The following is a 15,223-nucleotide window of genomic DNA, read 5'->3' as shown; positions in this document are numbered from 1 at the left end:
AAGCCGCTGCAGTGCGCCACAACGCTCCTCCCCGTCCATGCCAAAACGCCGCCCCATCGCACTTCCGTCGACAGACGCCACCGCCGCCACCACCCCCACCGACGTCATACCGTTCGCCAGCGGCTCAGCGCAGTGCACCGATGAAGAATGACCTCTGGCATACCCCTGACCACCGCCCGCTCTGCTACCACTGCGGCAAGGCCGGACACACATACCGCCGTTGCCAGTACCGACAGATGGGACTGCGTGGCTTCGCCGTCAATGCACCGCGTCCACAGCCAGGAGAACGACCACGTGACATCGCCGACTACCTGACAGGAACTCAGTGGACACCACGAAGCCCTTCGCGTTCGCCGTCGCCCAGCCGCCACACGTCACCGCACCACCGGCAGTACTCTGGCCCAACGTGGGGCCGGTCTCTTAGCCCGTATCCGGGAAACTAAGGGCAGCAACCGATGGAGGTGCGGTTGCTGTGCGACGAACTACCGAAGATCCTTCGACGACGACGACGCCGCGACGGAGCTTTCGGAACACAACGCCAACCAGGCAAAGCCCTGACGGTGAAACCTCACTTACCGAAGGTGACCTGACGACGCAACATGGAAGCAGCGGAACAAGCCGACGCAGCCGTGACCCGACACCACGCCCTAACTGTAATGCGAGACGGCGAACTAGCGACCTCGACGTTCTTATCGACGGCCGCAGTGTGACCGCTCTCGTCGATACTGGAGCCGACTACTCCGTCATCAGTGTGTCGTTCGCCGCGAAGTTAAAGAAAGTTAGGACAGCTTGGGAAGGCCCTGAAATCCACACAGCCGGAGGTAATCTCGTAACGCCTGCAGGAATCTGCACAGCGAAAGTCACCATAAACGGCCATATTTATCCTACAGACTTTGTAGTCCTACAGCGTTGCTCGAGAGATGTCATCCTTGGCATTGACTTCTTATGCCTGCATGGTGCTGTCATGAACCTAAAATCAAAGTCGATAACGTTATCCTCAGAAGAAGCACTACCGCCGCGCACGCCGTCAGGAAACCATGCCTTGAATGTGCTGGAAAAACAAGTCACCATTCCGCCTTGCTCAAGCGTCATTATTTCAGTCGGCGCTCTTAAATCCCCTGACTTGGAAGGTGTCGTTGAAGGCAGTCAGCATCTGTTGGTCACCCGAAATATTTGCGTCGCAAGAGGAATTTCAGAGCTGCGGGGAGGCAAAGCAACGGTTATGCTCACGAATTTCAGCAATGAGTACAAACATGTGAACAAAGGAACAACGGTCGCATACATCGAAGAAATTGTCGAAGCCACCAGTGCTTTTGCCTTCGCCGATTCTGCGGAACCTGCTCAAAGGAACCAAGCCCCTCCCATAGCTTTCGATGTCAATCCCAGACTTCTGAATCATAAGCAAGAACAGCTCAAGGCCCTGCTCCTGCAATACGAAGATTGCTTTTCGTCGTCATCAAAAATTCGGCAGACCCTAATCACGATACATAGCATCATAACCGAAGAAAATGCCAGACCACTCCGTCAGAGTCCGTACAGGGCTTCGACGCGAGAACGTGAGGCCATGAAGAGACAAGTTGATGAAATGCTGCGGGATGACATTATCCAGTCGTCCAAGAGTTCATGGGCATCCCCCGTGGTGTTAGTGAAGAAAAATGATGGGACCCTACGTTTCTGCGTCGATTATTGCCGCCTGAAAAAAATCACAAGAAAGGACGTGTATCCTCTCCCACGAATAGACCACGCACTTGATCGGCTCCATAATGCCAAGTACTTTTCGTCAATGGACCTCAATACTGGCTATTGGCAAATCGAAGTCGACGAAAGAGACCGAGAGAATACGGCGTTTATAACACCGCACGACCTCTTCGAGTTTAAGGTGATGCCCTTTGGACTTTGCTCAGCGCCTGCAACTTTTGAACGCGTCATGGATACAGTACTGGCAGGATTGAAGTGGCAGACTTGCCTTGTGTACTTGGACGACGTCGTCGTGTTTTCCTCGAGTTTCGACGAGCATCGTCGGCACCTTGAAGCTGTACTTCAAGCCATCAAGACGTCTGGACTCACACTGAAGCCAGAAAAGTGCAGATTTGCGTACAAGGAGCTCTTGTTTCTGGGGCACGTTATTAGCAAGTCTGGAGTTCGTCCTGATCCAAGGAAAACAGCCGCCATCACCGACTTCCCGCCACCCACTGACAAGAAGGCGGTGCGCCGATTTCTGGGCCTGTGCTCCTATTATAGGCGGTTTGTGAAAAACTTCGCCCGCATCGTAGATCCTCTCACTAACCTTACCAAGGCCGACGTGGAGTTCAAGTGGGAAACGCCGCAGGAACACGCTTTCCAGGAGCTTAAACATCACCTCCAGACGCCTCCGTAGCTTGCCCATTTCGACGAATTCGCCGAGACAGAAATACACACTGACGCAAGCAGCGCAGGTCTTGGCGCCGTTCTTGTGCAGAGGGCTGACGGACTTGAAAGGGTTATTAGTTACGCCAGCCGATCGCTATCCAAAGCAGAAGACAATTATTCCACAACAGAAAAGGAGCGCCTCGCCATCATCTGGGCTACGTCGAAATTTCGCCCCTACCTGTACGGCAGACCCTTCAAAGTTGTGAGCGACCACCACGCCTTGTGTTGGCTAGCCACCTTGAAGGACCCTTCAGGTCGCCTCACACGATGGAGCCTGAGACTTCAAGAATATGGCATTACTGTCATTTACAAGTCCGGCAAGAAACACTCCGACGCCGACTGTCTCTCTCGTGCGCCTGTCGACCAACCACCACCCGACGACCCGGATGACGACTACTTCTTGGGAACGATAACTACCGACGACTTCGCTGAACGACAGCGAGCCGACCCGGAACTTGAAGCCCTAATAGAATACCTCGAAGGCAGGACCGCCGAAGTCCCGAAGGTATTCAAGCGCGCACTTGCGTCAGTCTTCCTGTGAAACGGTCTTCTACAAAACAAAAACTTTTCACCGCTTCGAGCTAAGTACCTCCTTATGGTGCCTTAAGCTTTGCGACCAGAACTCCTGCAGACCCTGCACGACGATCCGACGGCAGGGCACCTCGGTGTTTCTCGCACGCTTGCAAGGATACAAGAAAGGTACTACTGGCCACGTCTTACCACCGACTTCACTCGTTATGTGAGGACATGCCGGGACTGTCAGCGACGCAAGGCACCGCCGACAAGGCCAGCGGGACTTCTGCAGCCAATTGAACCACCTTGCCGACCTTTCCAGCAGATTGGTATGGACCTATTGGGGCCGTTCCCGACGTCGGCTTTCGGAAACAAGTGGAGCGTGGTAGCTACCGACTACCTCACCCGCTACGCCGAGACAAAAGCCCTTCGCAAAGGCAGTGCATCCGAGGTAGCTAAATTCTGCGTCGAAAATATCGTCCTACCTCACGGCGCCCCGGAGGTCCTTATCACCGACAGAGGAACGGCATTTACTGCCGACTTAACTCAAGCGATCTTGGCATACAGCCAGACAAACCACCACCGGACAACAGTGTACCACCCACAGACCAACGACCTCACCGAGCGGCTTAACAAGACGATCGCCGACATGCTGGCAATGTACGTCGATGTCGAACACAAGACGTGGGACGCCATTCTTCCGTACGTGACCTTCGCATGCAACACGGTGGTGCAGGAGACGACGCAGATATCTCCATACAAATTGGTCTACGGAAGGAGCCCGGCAACGACGCTTGATGTCATGTTACCCAATGTCACCGACGAAGAAAACCTCGATGTGAGTGAGTACCTTCAACGCGCCGAAGAAGCCCGACAACTCGCGCGCCTCCGTATCAAGAATCAACAGACGACCGACAGCCGCCGTTACAATCTTCGACGACGCTTCGTGGAATACCAGCCCGGTGAACGTGTTTGGGTGTGGACGCCGATACGCCGACGTGGACTAAGTGAAAAGCTTCGGCGACGGTACTTCGGACCGTACAGGGTGGTTCGACGTCTCGGCTCACTTGATTACGAGGTTGTCCCCGACGGCATCACGAACTCTCAACAACGCCGATCGCGACCTGAAGTCGTCCATGTCGCGCGCCTCAAGCCGTTTCATGTGCGTTGACAAACTGAAACAGTGTTTTTAGTATTATTATTGTATCGTAATTTATTTATTGTACTTTCTTGCATTATTGTTGTACTTTCATCTTTAGTTAAAGCATCGGGACGATGCCTTTTTCAGAGGGGGGCAATGCCACGTTCAATTTCCCAAGTTTTCTTATCGTCCCAAAACACTACACAATTCTTAGCGCAAACCACGCCTGCAGTTTTCGAGAAGCTTCCGGATTGTAGTAGATCATGTCGATAAGATCACGCCTACTCTGCGAACTGTACAGATTATTCTGGAACCTACGCCACCGCCAGCGATAACGCTAGAACATTCGATGGCAAGAGTATAAATGCCGACGCGCTTCGCCGCTTGTCAGTTGTTGATCGACGGCCGACGCTCCGTTCACTGCTATCTGTGCAACACTGCTACTATAATTGAACTTTCCGTTTACCGGGCACAGGTTCGCCAAATAAACAGTTAAATCCCAATATAATGTCTCCTGTCTTCGGCCACGTCACGACCCCGGGACAATATATACATGCAGCCCTAAATTGTGGTAAAAATATGGGTGGTAGATATGTGCTAGACATACGCACGCAATATTCTAGATATACGAGCACACACTTGCACTAGCTGCGGATGATTTTTGTATGCGTCTTTCTCTTAGTTTCCATGGCTACGCCGCACTACGAAAAATATACCAATACCTGAAAATGTAGCTTTGCTGTATAAAGATCCATATTGCGGGGAAAGCACCGCCTCGTGCAGTCACAGACAAGGGCGGTGTACGAAGGAGCATCTTGGCTCTTATCTATTAACTAATTTCTGGCCCTTCTTTAATGTTGAAATTGAACTCTGCATTTCTTCATAAAACTTCAAGCCCTTTATTTATTCATCAATATTTTGGGCGTGTAACTTAGTTTGAACAACAGCTACCATGTAAAGTATTGCCCACTTACTCATTTCCGAATACAATTATTTGGGCAGATTTGATATCCTTATAAAATATAGCAAATAGAGCAACTGATCGCATGAAATTTGTCATTGCCATCATTAAACCGATAAAAGGTAACATGAACGAACCCAAATGACGGCAAAACATGTCTTTCACCATGATTTGGTAACCGCTTTCTTAAAAATGTGGAGTTTATGCTAAATATATATCTCCACTATATTACCTGTCCAATTAAGTTCAGACTGCTTACCTAGCACCATCATCGTCATCATCTTCATAATTTTCAGGCTATGTAGGTCCAATGCAGGACGAATGCCTCTTCCGACAATCTCCAGTTTAACCTATCTTGAGCGACCTGACTCCAACTTCCCAATTCAATCACTTAGCCTATCTCGCTGCCTTTTTACGACTGAATTAGTTATGACGCTACCGAGATACAATACGGAAGCCAGATAACACAACAGGAAGGACGATTTATTGAGCTGCTTGTTTTTATACTCAACGCACTCAACGCACGTGACGTTGGAGTGATGGCATTGATAAGAGTGCATACGTCAGACGCTTCACCCCCCCCCCCCCTCCCTTTAAAAGCCATAACGTTCCGGTGGTTTTCGTTGCCTGGTTGATCTCCGCAAAAGCGGGCAGCGTGCTCATTCCGACACTGTTTTTTCCGGGATGCCTTGCACCCTTTCTTCTTTGACTGGCTTTTGCTTGCTTTTCTGGTCGAGATCCGTCTCCATTGATTCAGCTCAGCGCCTTAGCTCGTCTAGATACCGTCGGTGCCTTCCTTGAGCCCAATCTAAGGTGATCATCCTTGACACTTGTTTGTCTTGCACCACTCCGGGAATCCACCTTCGACTTCTTCCAAAACCGCATATGCACACCGGGATGCCTGCATTACATTTTTTCGTATCTGCTGCTAGTGAACCATCAGCACCCTATTCTTTGGGCTTGACAGCGTCTATCTTCGCCCTAATCTGGTAAACTTCAGCAACCATTCTACCGGTGAGTTACCATTCTCTCCTGAGGTCCGGCGGTGTCTGCACAAAAATGAATCCAGCCGTGTTATCAGGTCCTTTCCCAGATTTTTAGGGGCGAAGCTCCTTAGGGCGTGGGCTGTGCATCCCCTGTAGCCTGTATGTAGCCACCTCTAGTTTAGTTCTTGCAGTGTTCACTAGATGGCGGTACCGTCCCCTGTATGTAGCCACCTCTAGTTTAGTTCTTGCAGTGTTCACTAGATGGCGGTACCGTCTCCTGTATGTAGCCACCGCTCGTTTAGTTCTTGTAGTGTTTACTAGATGGTGGTACTTGTAGCTGATGATGAAAAGATGCAAGATGTTATAAACTAGAAAGCGGTACTTGTAGTTGATGAAAGACGCGAGATCTTATAAAATAGGAATGATGTCACATATGGCGCGTGTCATTGGTTGAAGGCAATCGTTCGATTTAGTGCGGCGACGTACGCTAGGGGGAGCGACGTAATAAAATCGAGTGGGCAAAATGTACAGAGGATTCATGGTTTACCAGGTTTACCTCCGGAGCTTCGCCCACTCATCATCATTCACTTCGTGGATATGGCGGCACTTTTTTCTTTAGTTCTTTCTTGAGCGTGCGCACCACTCTCTCGACTAACCCATTAGATTGCAGATGATAGGGTGCGGTTGTTAGTTGCTGTACGTTGTTACGACGTTGTTACATGCCAAGAAATTGAGAGAAAACGAGCTAACAATCTGTCGTTCATTGTCAGACACGAACGCTTTCGGAAGCACAAACCGTGCAAATATCGACCGCAGAGATTGATATGGGAGGTTTAACGTCCTAAAACCACTATATGATTATGAGAGACGTTGTAGGAGAGGGCTCCAAAAATTTCGAGCACCTGGGGTTGTTTAACGTGCACCTGAATCTGAGCACACGGGCCTACTTCATTTCTGCCTCCATCGTAAATGCAGCCGCCGCAGCCAGGATTCGATCCCGTGACCTGCGGGTCAGCAGCCGAGCACCTTAGCCACTAGACCACCGTGGCGGGGCGACCGCAGGGATTTGAGCATGGTTTTGGACGTAGCAATCTTTATTGGTACCACTTTGATACATTTCGTTGCCGACTCTACGATGACCAATACCATCTGTCCGTCCACCGGACCTTCAAAATCAGTGTGCAGGTGGCTCCAGTTTTCTCCCGTCACCGGCTATGTCACAGGTACCCGGGCAGGTGGCTTCGCGGAAGCCTGTGCACAAATATAGCACGAGTTGACCAGTCGCTCGATGTCAGAGTCTAGTCCCGGGTACCAAAATAGTGTTCTGGCAATACTCTTCATGGAAACCGTACCGGGCAGAGTTTCATGCAGCAGGTTTAGTGAGCGCTTTCTTACACCAAAGGGTAAAACAATGCGATGACCCCAGTATACCAAATTGTCACTTACGGTCAGTTATGTTCTCCTGTTGAAGTACGGGTGCTACTGCTCGTGATCCTGTGGTCGGAACCGTGGCCATCCTTCTTTAAGTACATTTTTTTACTTGCTGGAGAGTAGCATCTAGGTCGGTTATTTATTTCACCTTTCGGGCGCATATTGCCGTTTTATTTATCGCTTGGGCCAACAAAACGCACTCCCTTTTGTCGGCATAGCTCTCTCGTGGCTCTGTATTCGACAGTGACAACCGGCTGAAGGCATCTGCATTAGAATGTTCACTGCCTCTACGATACTGCATTTATAGCTGTAGTTAGCGAGAGACAAGGCACAACGCCGAATCTGCTGCCATCGATGGTATCGCTTTTTTGGCTTGAATAAACCAGTGAGCGGTTTGTGGTCAGTCACCAGGACAAACTAACTCCCGTAAAATAAGTCTTTTAATCATGAAACGCCGAACACAAGTGCTAGAGCCTCTTTTTCCACCTGCGAGTAATTACATTCTGCCCTTGTAAGCTTCCTGGAGCAAAACTAATTGGGTAATTAACACCATTGATTCGATGGGACAACATGGCTCCTATACCTGCTGGTGACGTGTCACACTCAAGTCTCAACGGCATATCAGGGTCAAAATGTACAAATAACTTAGAGGCCTCCATTGCCCCCTTAACTTCCCGAAGCACTCTTTTCGCTCTTGGTTCCACTCCCACTTGGTACCTTTGGCGATAAGGGCGTATAACAGAGCTAGCACGGTCGCCATGTTCGGCAAAAATTTGCCATAATAGTTCACGAGACCTATATATGCTTTCAGCTCACTCACCGAAGTGAGCTCCAGCACTTCGCGGACGTTTGGCCGGAAGATTACCGAAACAGGCGACCTCACCTCGCCGAAACTTCCATTTTTCGTTGTGCAACCGGAGACCATATACCCGCAATCTTTGAAGTACTTTTTGCAGCCGTGATATGTGGTTTCGCTTTTATATGATCATAATACCATCGAGGTACACCTGTACTCCTGGAATATTGCTCAGGAGCGCGTCCATTTGCTCCTGAAATATGGCCGGTGCAGAACTTACTGCAAAAGTGAGCCATTTAAAACAAAAAAGGCCTTTTGAGTGTTCGAAACTGTTACCTTCTGGGTGTCTTATCCAGGGGTAGTCAATTGTAGGTCTGACGCAGATCCAACGTCGTTAAAACTTCCCCACCGTTGAGCTTTGTAAAAATTTCATCCACTCGCGGCAACAGATACTGCTCCGTCACAGTGGTCGTGTCGACAGTCATCCGAAAGTCTCCACAGATTCTAACAACCCATCCCTTTTTAAAACTGGTACGACTGGTGTCGCCCACTCGGTGGTTTTCACTAGTGTGAGGACATCTTGGGCTACAAGCTCGTCCAGCACTTCCGACATATTGTCCCTCAAGGCGTAGGGTACAGTGTTGGCCTTGAAAAGTCGCGGAAGAACGTTTTCTTTCAGTTGAAACGTCACTGGTAGTCGCTTGCAACATCCAAGACCTTGAGCGAAGACGCCAGCATATTGGCTAAGTAGAGTCTCCAGTTCTGTGTTGGCTCTGTTGAACTTCATAGGTCAATTGCACACTCGCGACGACGTTTGCCAGCATGGGAACTCCAATTTAGTTGAATGTCTTTATCGTGTCTCGGACGCATAACGATGGTTCCGAGCAGTCGACCACTATATGACCGTGCCTTGCATATCCTCCCCATCGCATTTGGCCGTCATGCTTAGTTGTCCCAGCACGGGAGGTTCACTCAAGAGACATGACAGTTTTATCTGCGTTATTTGCAACGGCGGCCACTTCATTTCATACTTCCGAAACACCGCTGCTGAAATGCTTACAGGTGATGCGGTGTCCACAAGCATTGTTAAAGGAACGTTATCCTAGCTGACGACTCTATAAATAGGTTTAACCTTTCGAATACTTGCTTCTTGGTGAAGAACGGCCACTATGGTGTACACGGCCTCGCTATCGTTCGAGGTCGTGTAGTCTTTAGCTGTGATTGCGTACGCCTATTTCCGTACGCAATACATCCGCACGCAATGCATCCGCACGTAATTCCCCTTTTTCGATGTGCATCCGCATCTGGCCTCTGCTGTCGGGGATTAGATGTTGCTGAATTACACATTCAGCTCAGGTGGCCTCGTTTGCCGCACCTGTGGCACAACGTACGCAGGTGTTTGCATTCATCGTCGGCATGCTTTTTGCTTCCAGACCATCCACACTGGCAACGCGTATCTGGCTTTGGCCCAAATTGACCAGCCCGCTTTCATTGCCACGCAAAATTTACCGCACCTTGCATAGGTGTATCAGCCGGGGGGAGGCAAGGGGACGCAAGCCTCCCCACTAAATAAGTTGAGGGGGGGGGGCTCAGCCCCCCCCCCCCTCAACTTTTGACAGTGGTCACTGTCCACTGCACGCTGAGGAAAACAACAACTAAGGCGAAATTTTCCTTCACACTGTAATCACTCAATTTATTGTTACGAGAAAAAGGAAACATTACGAGGCAAAGGTACGATGTAGCGATAATGTCTCAACATTTTAGCAGTCATGATTTTTTAAGGCTCTTTCCGACGCTTTGCGCCCTGTGCAGCAGCACTGCAGATCGGGCTAGCGCTGAACAGGGGCTCTATATATTATATCACTTGTTTATGTTCTTATTCTGCTGTGACTGGCCGATGCAGCTATAGATGGGAACGAACAAACTTTTTATGGACCGGCCGAAGGATTTTCTGCTTCAGGAAAATTCTTTTCTTTTATCATAAAGGATCACCATTACCACAGCTCTGTCGAAGCTGCTATGAGCAAATAATTGCGACTACTCTTTATAAACGTTTTGCTCTTACTGTACAGGAAGAGTCAAGAAAGGTTTCCACTTTAATCTCCGATAAATTAGGACAGCCTTGTTTATAGCAACTTGGAGTGATAGAGGCAGCTTGCAAAGCGGCGACGAATGAACAGTGAACATTAGCTCAGGGGAAGCTAAGATAGATAGATAGATAGATAGATAGATAGATAGATAGATAGATAGATAGATAGATAGATAGATAGATAGATAGATAGATAGATAGATAGATAGATAGATAGATAGATAGATAGATAGATAGATATATAGACAGACAGACAGACAGACAGACAGACAGACAGATAGATAGATAGATAGAGAGATAGAGAGATAGAGAGATAGATAGATAGATAGATAGATAGATAGATAGATAGATAGATAGATAGATAGATAGATAGATAGATAGATAGATAGATAGATAGATAGATAGATAGATAGATAGATAGATAGATAGATAGATAGATAGATAGATAGATAGATAGATAGATAGATATGTGGGGTTTAACGTCCCAAAACGACCATTAACTAAATTATGACGCCGTAGTGGAGGGCTTCGGAAATTTCGACCACCTCGGGTTCTTTAACGTGCACCCAAATCTGAGCACACGGACCTACAACATTTCCGCCTCCATCGGAAATGCCGCCGCCGCAGCCGGGATTCGATCCCGCGACCTGTGGGTCAGCAGCCGAGTACCTTAGCCACTAGACCACCGCAGCAGGGTAAATAGGTAGATAGAAATGCTCAGAAATATCTTGGGTTCCTCAAGGAGTGCTTCACATTTAAACAACTGAATTCTTTTTGAGCTCTTTTAGTCATTAAAAATTTCATTCTATGATAAAATGTTCAGAGTTGAGGAGTTCACCATCAACATAATTGTATTCATGCGGAAATTTGTGAGGTAATTCATTAAAAGCGTCGTGTATAATCATACTACATACATCATGCATGACAAACCTATACGTGTTGTCCCAGTGCAGGCTGCCTAATGCCCTTTTTCTTACGCTATTGATATTGAGCAAGTGCTTTGTGTATCAAAAATAACATGAAAGTGCGAGCGTGTCGAAGATGTCTCACTCATATATATATATATATATATATATATATATATATATATATATATATATATATATATATATATATATATATGTCTCACTCACTCGAAGATGTCTCACTCATATATATATATATATATATATATATATATATATATATATATATATATATATATATATATATATATATATATATATATATATATATATATATATATTTATTTATTTATTTATTTATTTATTTTATTTATTTATATATAACTCTGCATGAAGGAAGGAGAAAAAGGGGCCCATAAGGCAATCGACCCAACAAATCAAGCAGACGGCTGGCGTGACAAACATATCATTTCCTTTTCCAATAGACAGATTGAAGAGCCGCTTACAGCGTCTCTAAACTTAATCTCTGCCGCTTCAGTAATTCCTCTCGTGAGCCGATCAGAACTTTAGGTTAGTGCATGGGCGTGGTTGAACAGGGGCTTGCAACCGCAACGTGGGCAGTGCATGATGAGGCGCCCAGACAAGGCGAATTTTTTCACTTGTGCTCTAGGAAGTGGTCATTCACGCACCTGCCTGCCTGGCCCACAAACTCTTTGCCACATATGTGCGGAATGCAATAGACAACGCCTTCTAGACAAGTCACAAATGGTTCCGGTGATTTTTGTTCCACACGCGCGTGAGTTGCACACACTTGTATTTACTTTAGCACACGAGCTCGACAACTTAGATGGAGCAGGTAGCGTGATATCGACGCCAACCCTAATAACAACTTTCTTAAGATTGTGACGGGTATAGTGGAGGGATGGTGAAAAACGATTCTCTTCTTTTTTTGCTTCCTATGGTCAGTGGGGTTACAGTGATTCCTTGAATTTATTTAGCATGCTACTTGCTACAGCGGACAACACATGCAACGGGTAACTCGCGTCTCACAGACGTGCCACTTGGTTTTCAGAGCTTGTGTCAGTGAAGTGTAAACATGACTTCGAAAGGACATTATTAAACACAATTCGATATTTGTCGCTTGACCAGCTTTGGATTAGCAGATTTGTTCTTTTGAACTTCGGATAATCCATGGTGACTTAGCGCTTTCAAAAATGGCGGTATCTCTACTGAATCGAAGGCCTTGTCATTGATGATTGATTTGTGGGGTTTAACGTCCCAAAACCACCATTTGATTATGAAAGACGCCGTAGTGGAGGGCTCCGGAAATTTTGACCACCTGGGGTTCTTCAACGTGCACCCAAATCTGAGTACACGGGCCTACTACATTTCCGCCTCCATCGAAAATGGGCCTTGTCATAGCCTATGAAAGCTAAATAAATGAGTTTGATGTATTCGGCACAGTTTTCAGTTACGTGGTTGATCCCATGGCTGTGATTCATGGTAGAGTATCCTTTCCTTTAACCGGTCTGCTCTCTAAGTTGATTAGGGTCATCCTAAGTGATTAGGCTAAGTCATTAGTCATTAGGCACTAATTTATTAGTGTCATTATCCTGTTCGAAATTACCTTCGTAAATATTTTGTATATCACTGAAATTAAGCTGATGGGGCTTAATTGCCACGTCTTTTATACCCCGTTGTTTGCTTAAATTCCTATAATGTTGGTATTTTCCCAACTCACTAGCACTTTTATTATTCACTCGTCACCCCCAGAACCTCGGCTCGTTACTTCAACATCTACCATCACAGATGTGCTGCTTAATGTACTGAGTTTATCTCTCTTCCCTCTCTCCTTTCTATCTTTCATCTCCCCCCTCCCCCTCCCATGCGTAGGGTAGCAAACCGGCTGCCTATAGACTGGTTAACCTCCCTGCTGTTCTTTTCCTCCTATTTTCCTACCATCAAAGACTTCACGACGTGACTCAACCATGCTGTGTTGGTTGTGAGTCGATGTAGTCTTTATCGACTCATTGACATTGCTATGGCTCACTCATCCAAGTGTGACAATTGCAGCTGTGTAGAAACTCTTGACTACTATAGTAAGTTCCACTGTCCTGACTTTGTACAACATTCCCGGACTCTCCAGTGTGCCGTGGAGAGACTGAATGATAATTCATTTACTCCGGAAAAGATATTAGGTGCATGGTCTTCAAGTACATCAGCCAAGAAGGCCACACGAGAAATCCTACATTTCTTGAAAGCAACATCACTGAACGACCACCTGTGTAACTCTGCACTGTGTATGTGGTGTGCAATGTGCACCTCCTCTATCTTCCTCTTGCTGCCTTATTCCTCTCTGCCCTCATTCAGGGTAGCAAACTGGACGATGCCTAGTTAAAGTCGTAACCTTTATTATATTCCTTCTCTTTCTCACTCTCTTGAGGCACTGAGTGTGGAGTGTCGCAAGTTTCTTACGTATAAAATTCCCTCCATTTTTAATCAAATCAGCTGTCAATTCGTCATCGCCGGCTGCTTTTCAGTTGGGTATATCACGTATGGCCTCTCTAACCCCATCGGTAGTTACGTATGGAATTTCCGTGTCTTACTCAACTTTGCTTTTGATCGAAGATGAATGACTTGATCTGCGAAGTACATAGTACAGAGTGGAATTCCGGCACTCTAACTATGTCATTGAAATTGTTGGTAATATTGTACTGCTTATTCTTTAGAGCGTGCATGTTTATAATTCCAAAGCAGTTTTATTTCAGCTGTTTTGATGCAGCCGCCTTTTGTTTAATGCCACCTCTATCTCTTACTGCCACTTCTATATATAACGCCACTCACTTTCTTTTTGATAATCAGCTCTGCTAGCTCAGCGAGCTCTAGCCCTGACATTTACTTGTGTTTTAAATCATAATAAAATTTATTTGTATCATTACTCTTACAGTAAAAGCTCGGTACATTCGAACTCAAGGGGTACTATAAAAACTTTCGAACTGGTGGGCGGGCACTAGAATAAACAGACGTTGCACCAAACTGCATGAGCCGAACCCAGAAAAGCCACTTCTGGACTCGTTATTGCGGATTAGATGTTACTACGCGTTTTTGGCACACTGGCAGGTGATTTCATTCATGGAGCTCTAACAGCGAACAGAATTAGTTAACATTCAGAGAAACGTCAGAAACAACCAGCGACATGCTTTCACGTTGGTAGTGAGCCTTATTGTCGAAATCTATGACACTGTTTATGCTTCAAAGCAAGTCATTTACACGGCAAAGTTAATGCAATCAAATTTCAAAAAATAAATTATTTTCGTTTGATTGCATTTTTTTTTCGTTTGAACATTGCCCAAGAGCTCCAACGTAGCGTCAGAATTCTCTTATTGTAGGATATGCGTGCAGAAATTGGACGAACACGAAAAAAGCGAAGTAAAAAGCAAGAGCGCGAACTATCAACTAACAATAAGGTTGAGAGCTGGGCTAGTTGGTGATAGATTATTGGAGTTTAACGTCCCAAAACCACCTTATGATTATGAGAGACGCCGTAGTGGAGAGCTCCAGAAATTTCATTCAACAGGGGTTCCTTAACGTGAACCCAAATCTGAGCACACGGGCCTACAACATTTCTGCCTCCATCGGGCTAGTTGATGACTGATCATTTTACTTCAAAATAACGTAGCGCCCTTTTCAACGCGGAAAACTGGGATAATAAGGTGTAGTGAGTGTCCCGTCTTTCTTATTCTTGTTGTCCACGTTAAAAAGTGCGCTATTTAACCTTACGGTAAAACTATCTATCAACTGACAGTTGATAGTTTGTGCTCTTTCTGTCTACTTCATCTCGCCTTTGTTTGTCCGATTTCTGCGCCCATATCCTACAACGAGACATGCACCAGCTCGCCCAACAAGTTTTTCTAAGAGTCCGAACTCTCACGTGCGATAAATGCAGCCGTTTTCCTGTTTTGTATCTCTATTAAATTAGGTTTTGTTTTTTT

At 46.6% G+C, this 15,223-nt stretch overlaps 1 protein-coding gene across 1 annotated transcript in view; it reads right to left on the bottom strand.

Moving 5' to 3' along the window:
• LOC119175439 (uncharacterized) overlaps positions 1 to 15,223 on the bottom strand; it is a 196,527-nt gene that overhangs the window by 168,861 nt on the left and 12,443 nt on the right. The window lies entirely within an intron of this gene.

The sequence above is a fragment of the Rhipicephalus microplus genome, chromosome X (genome assembly GCF_043290135.1).
Source record: "Rhipicephalus microplus isolate Deutch F79 chromosome X, USDA_Rmic, whole genome shotgun sequence".
Classification (NCBI taxonomy): domain Eukaryota; kingdom Metazoa; phylum Arthropoda; class Arachnida; order Ixodida; family Ixodidae; genus Rhipicephalus; species Rhipicephalus microplus.
The sequence above is the reverse complement of the archived record's forward strand: the minus strand, read 5'-3'. Positions and strand labels throughout refer to the sequence as shown.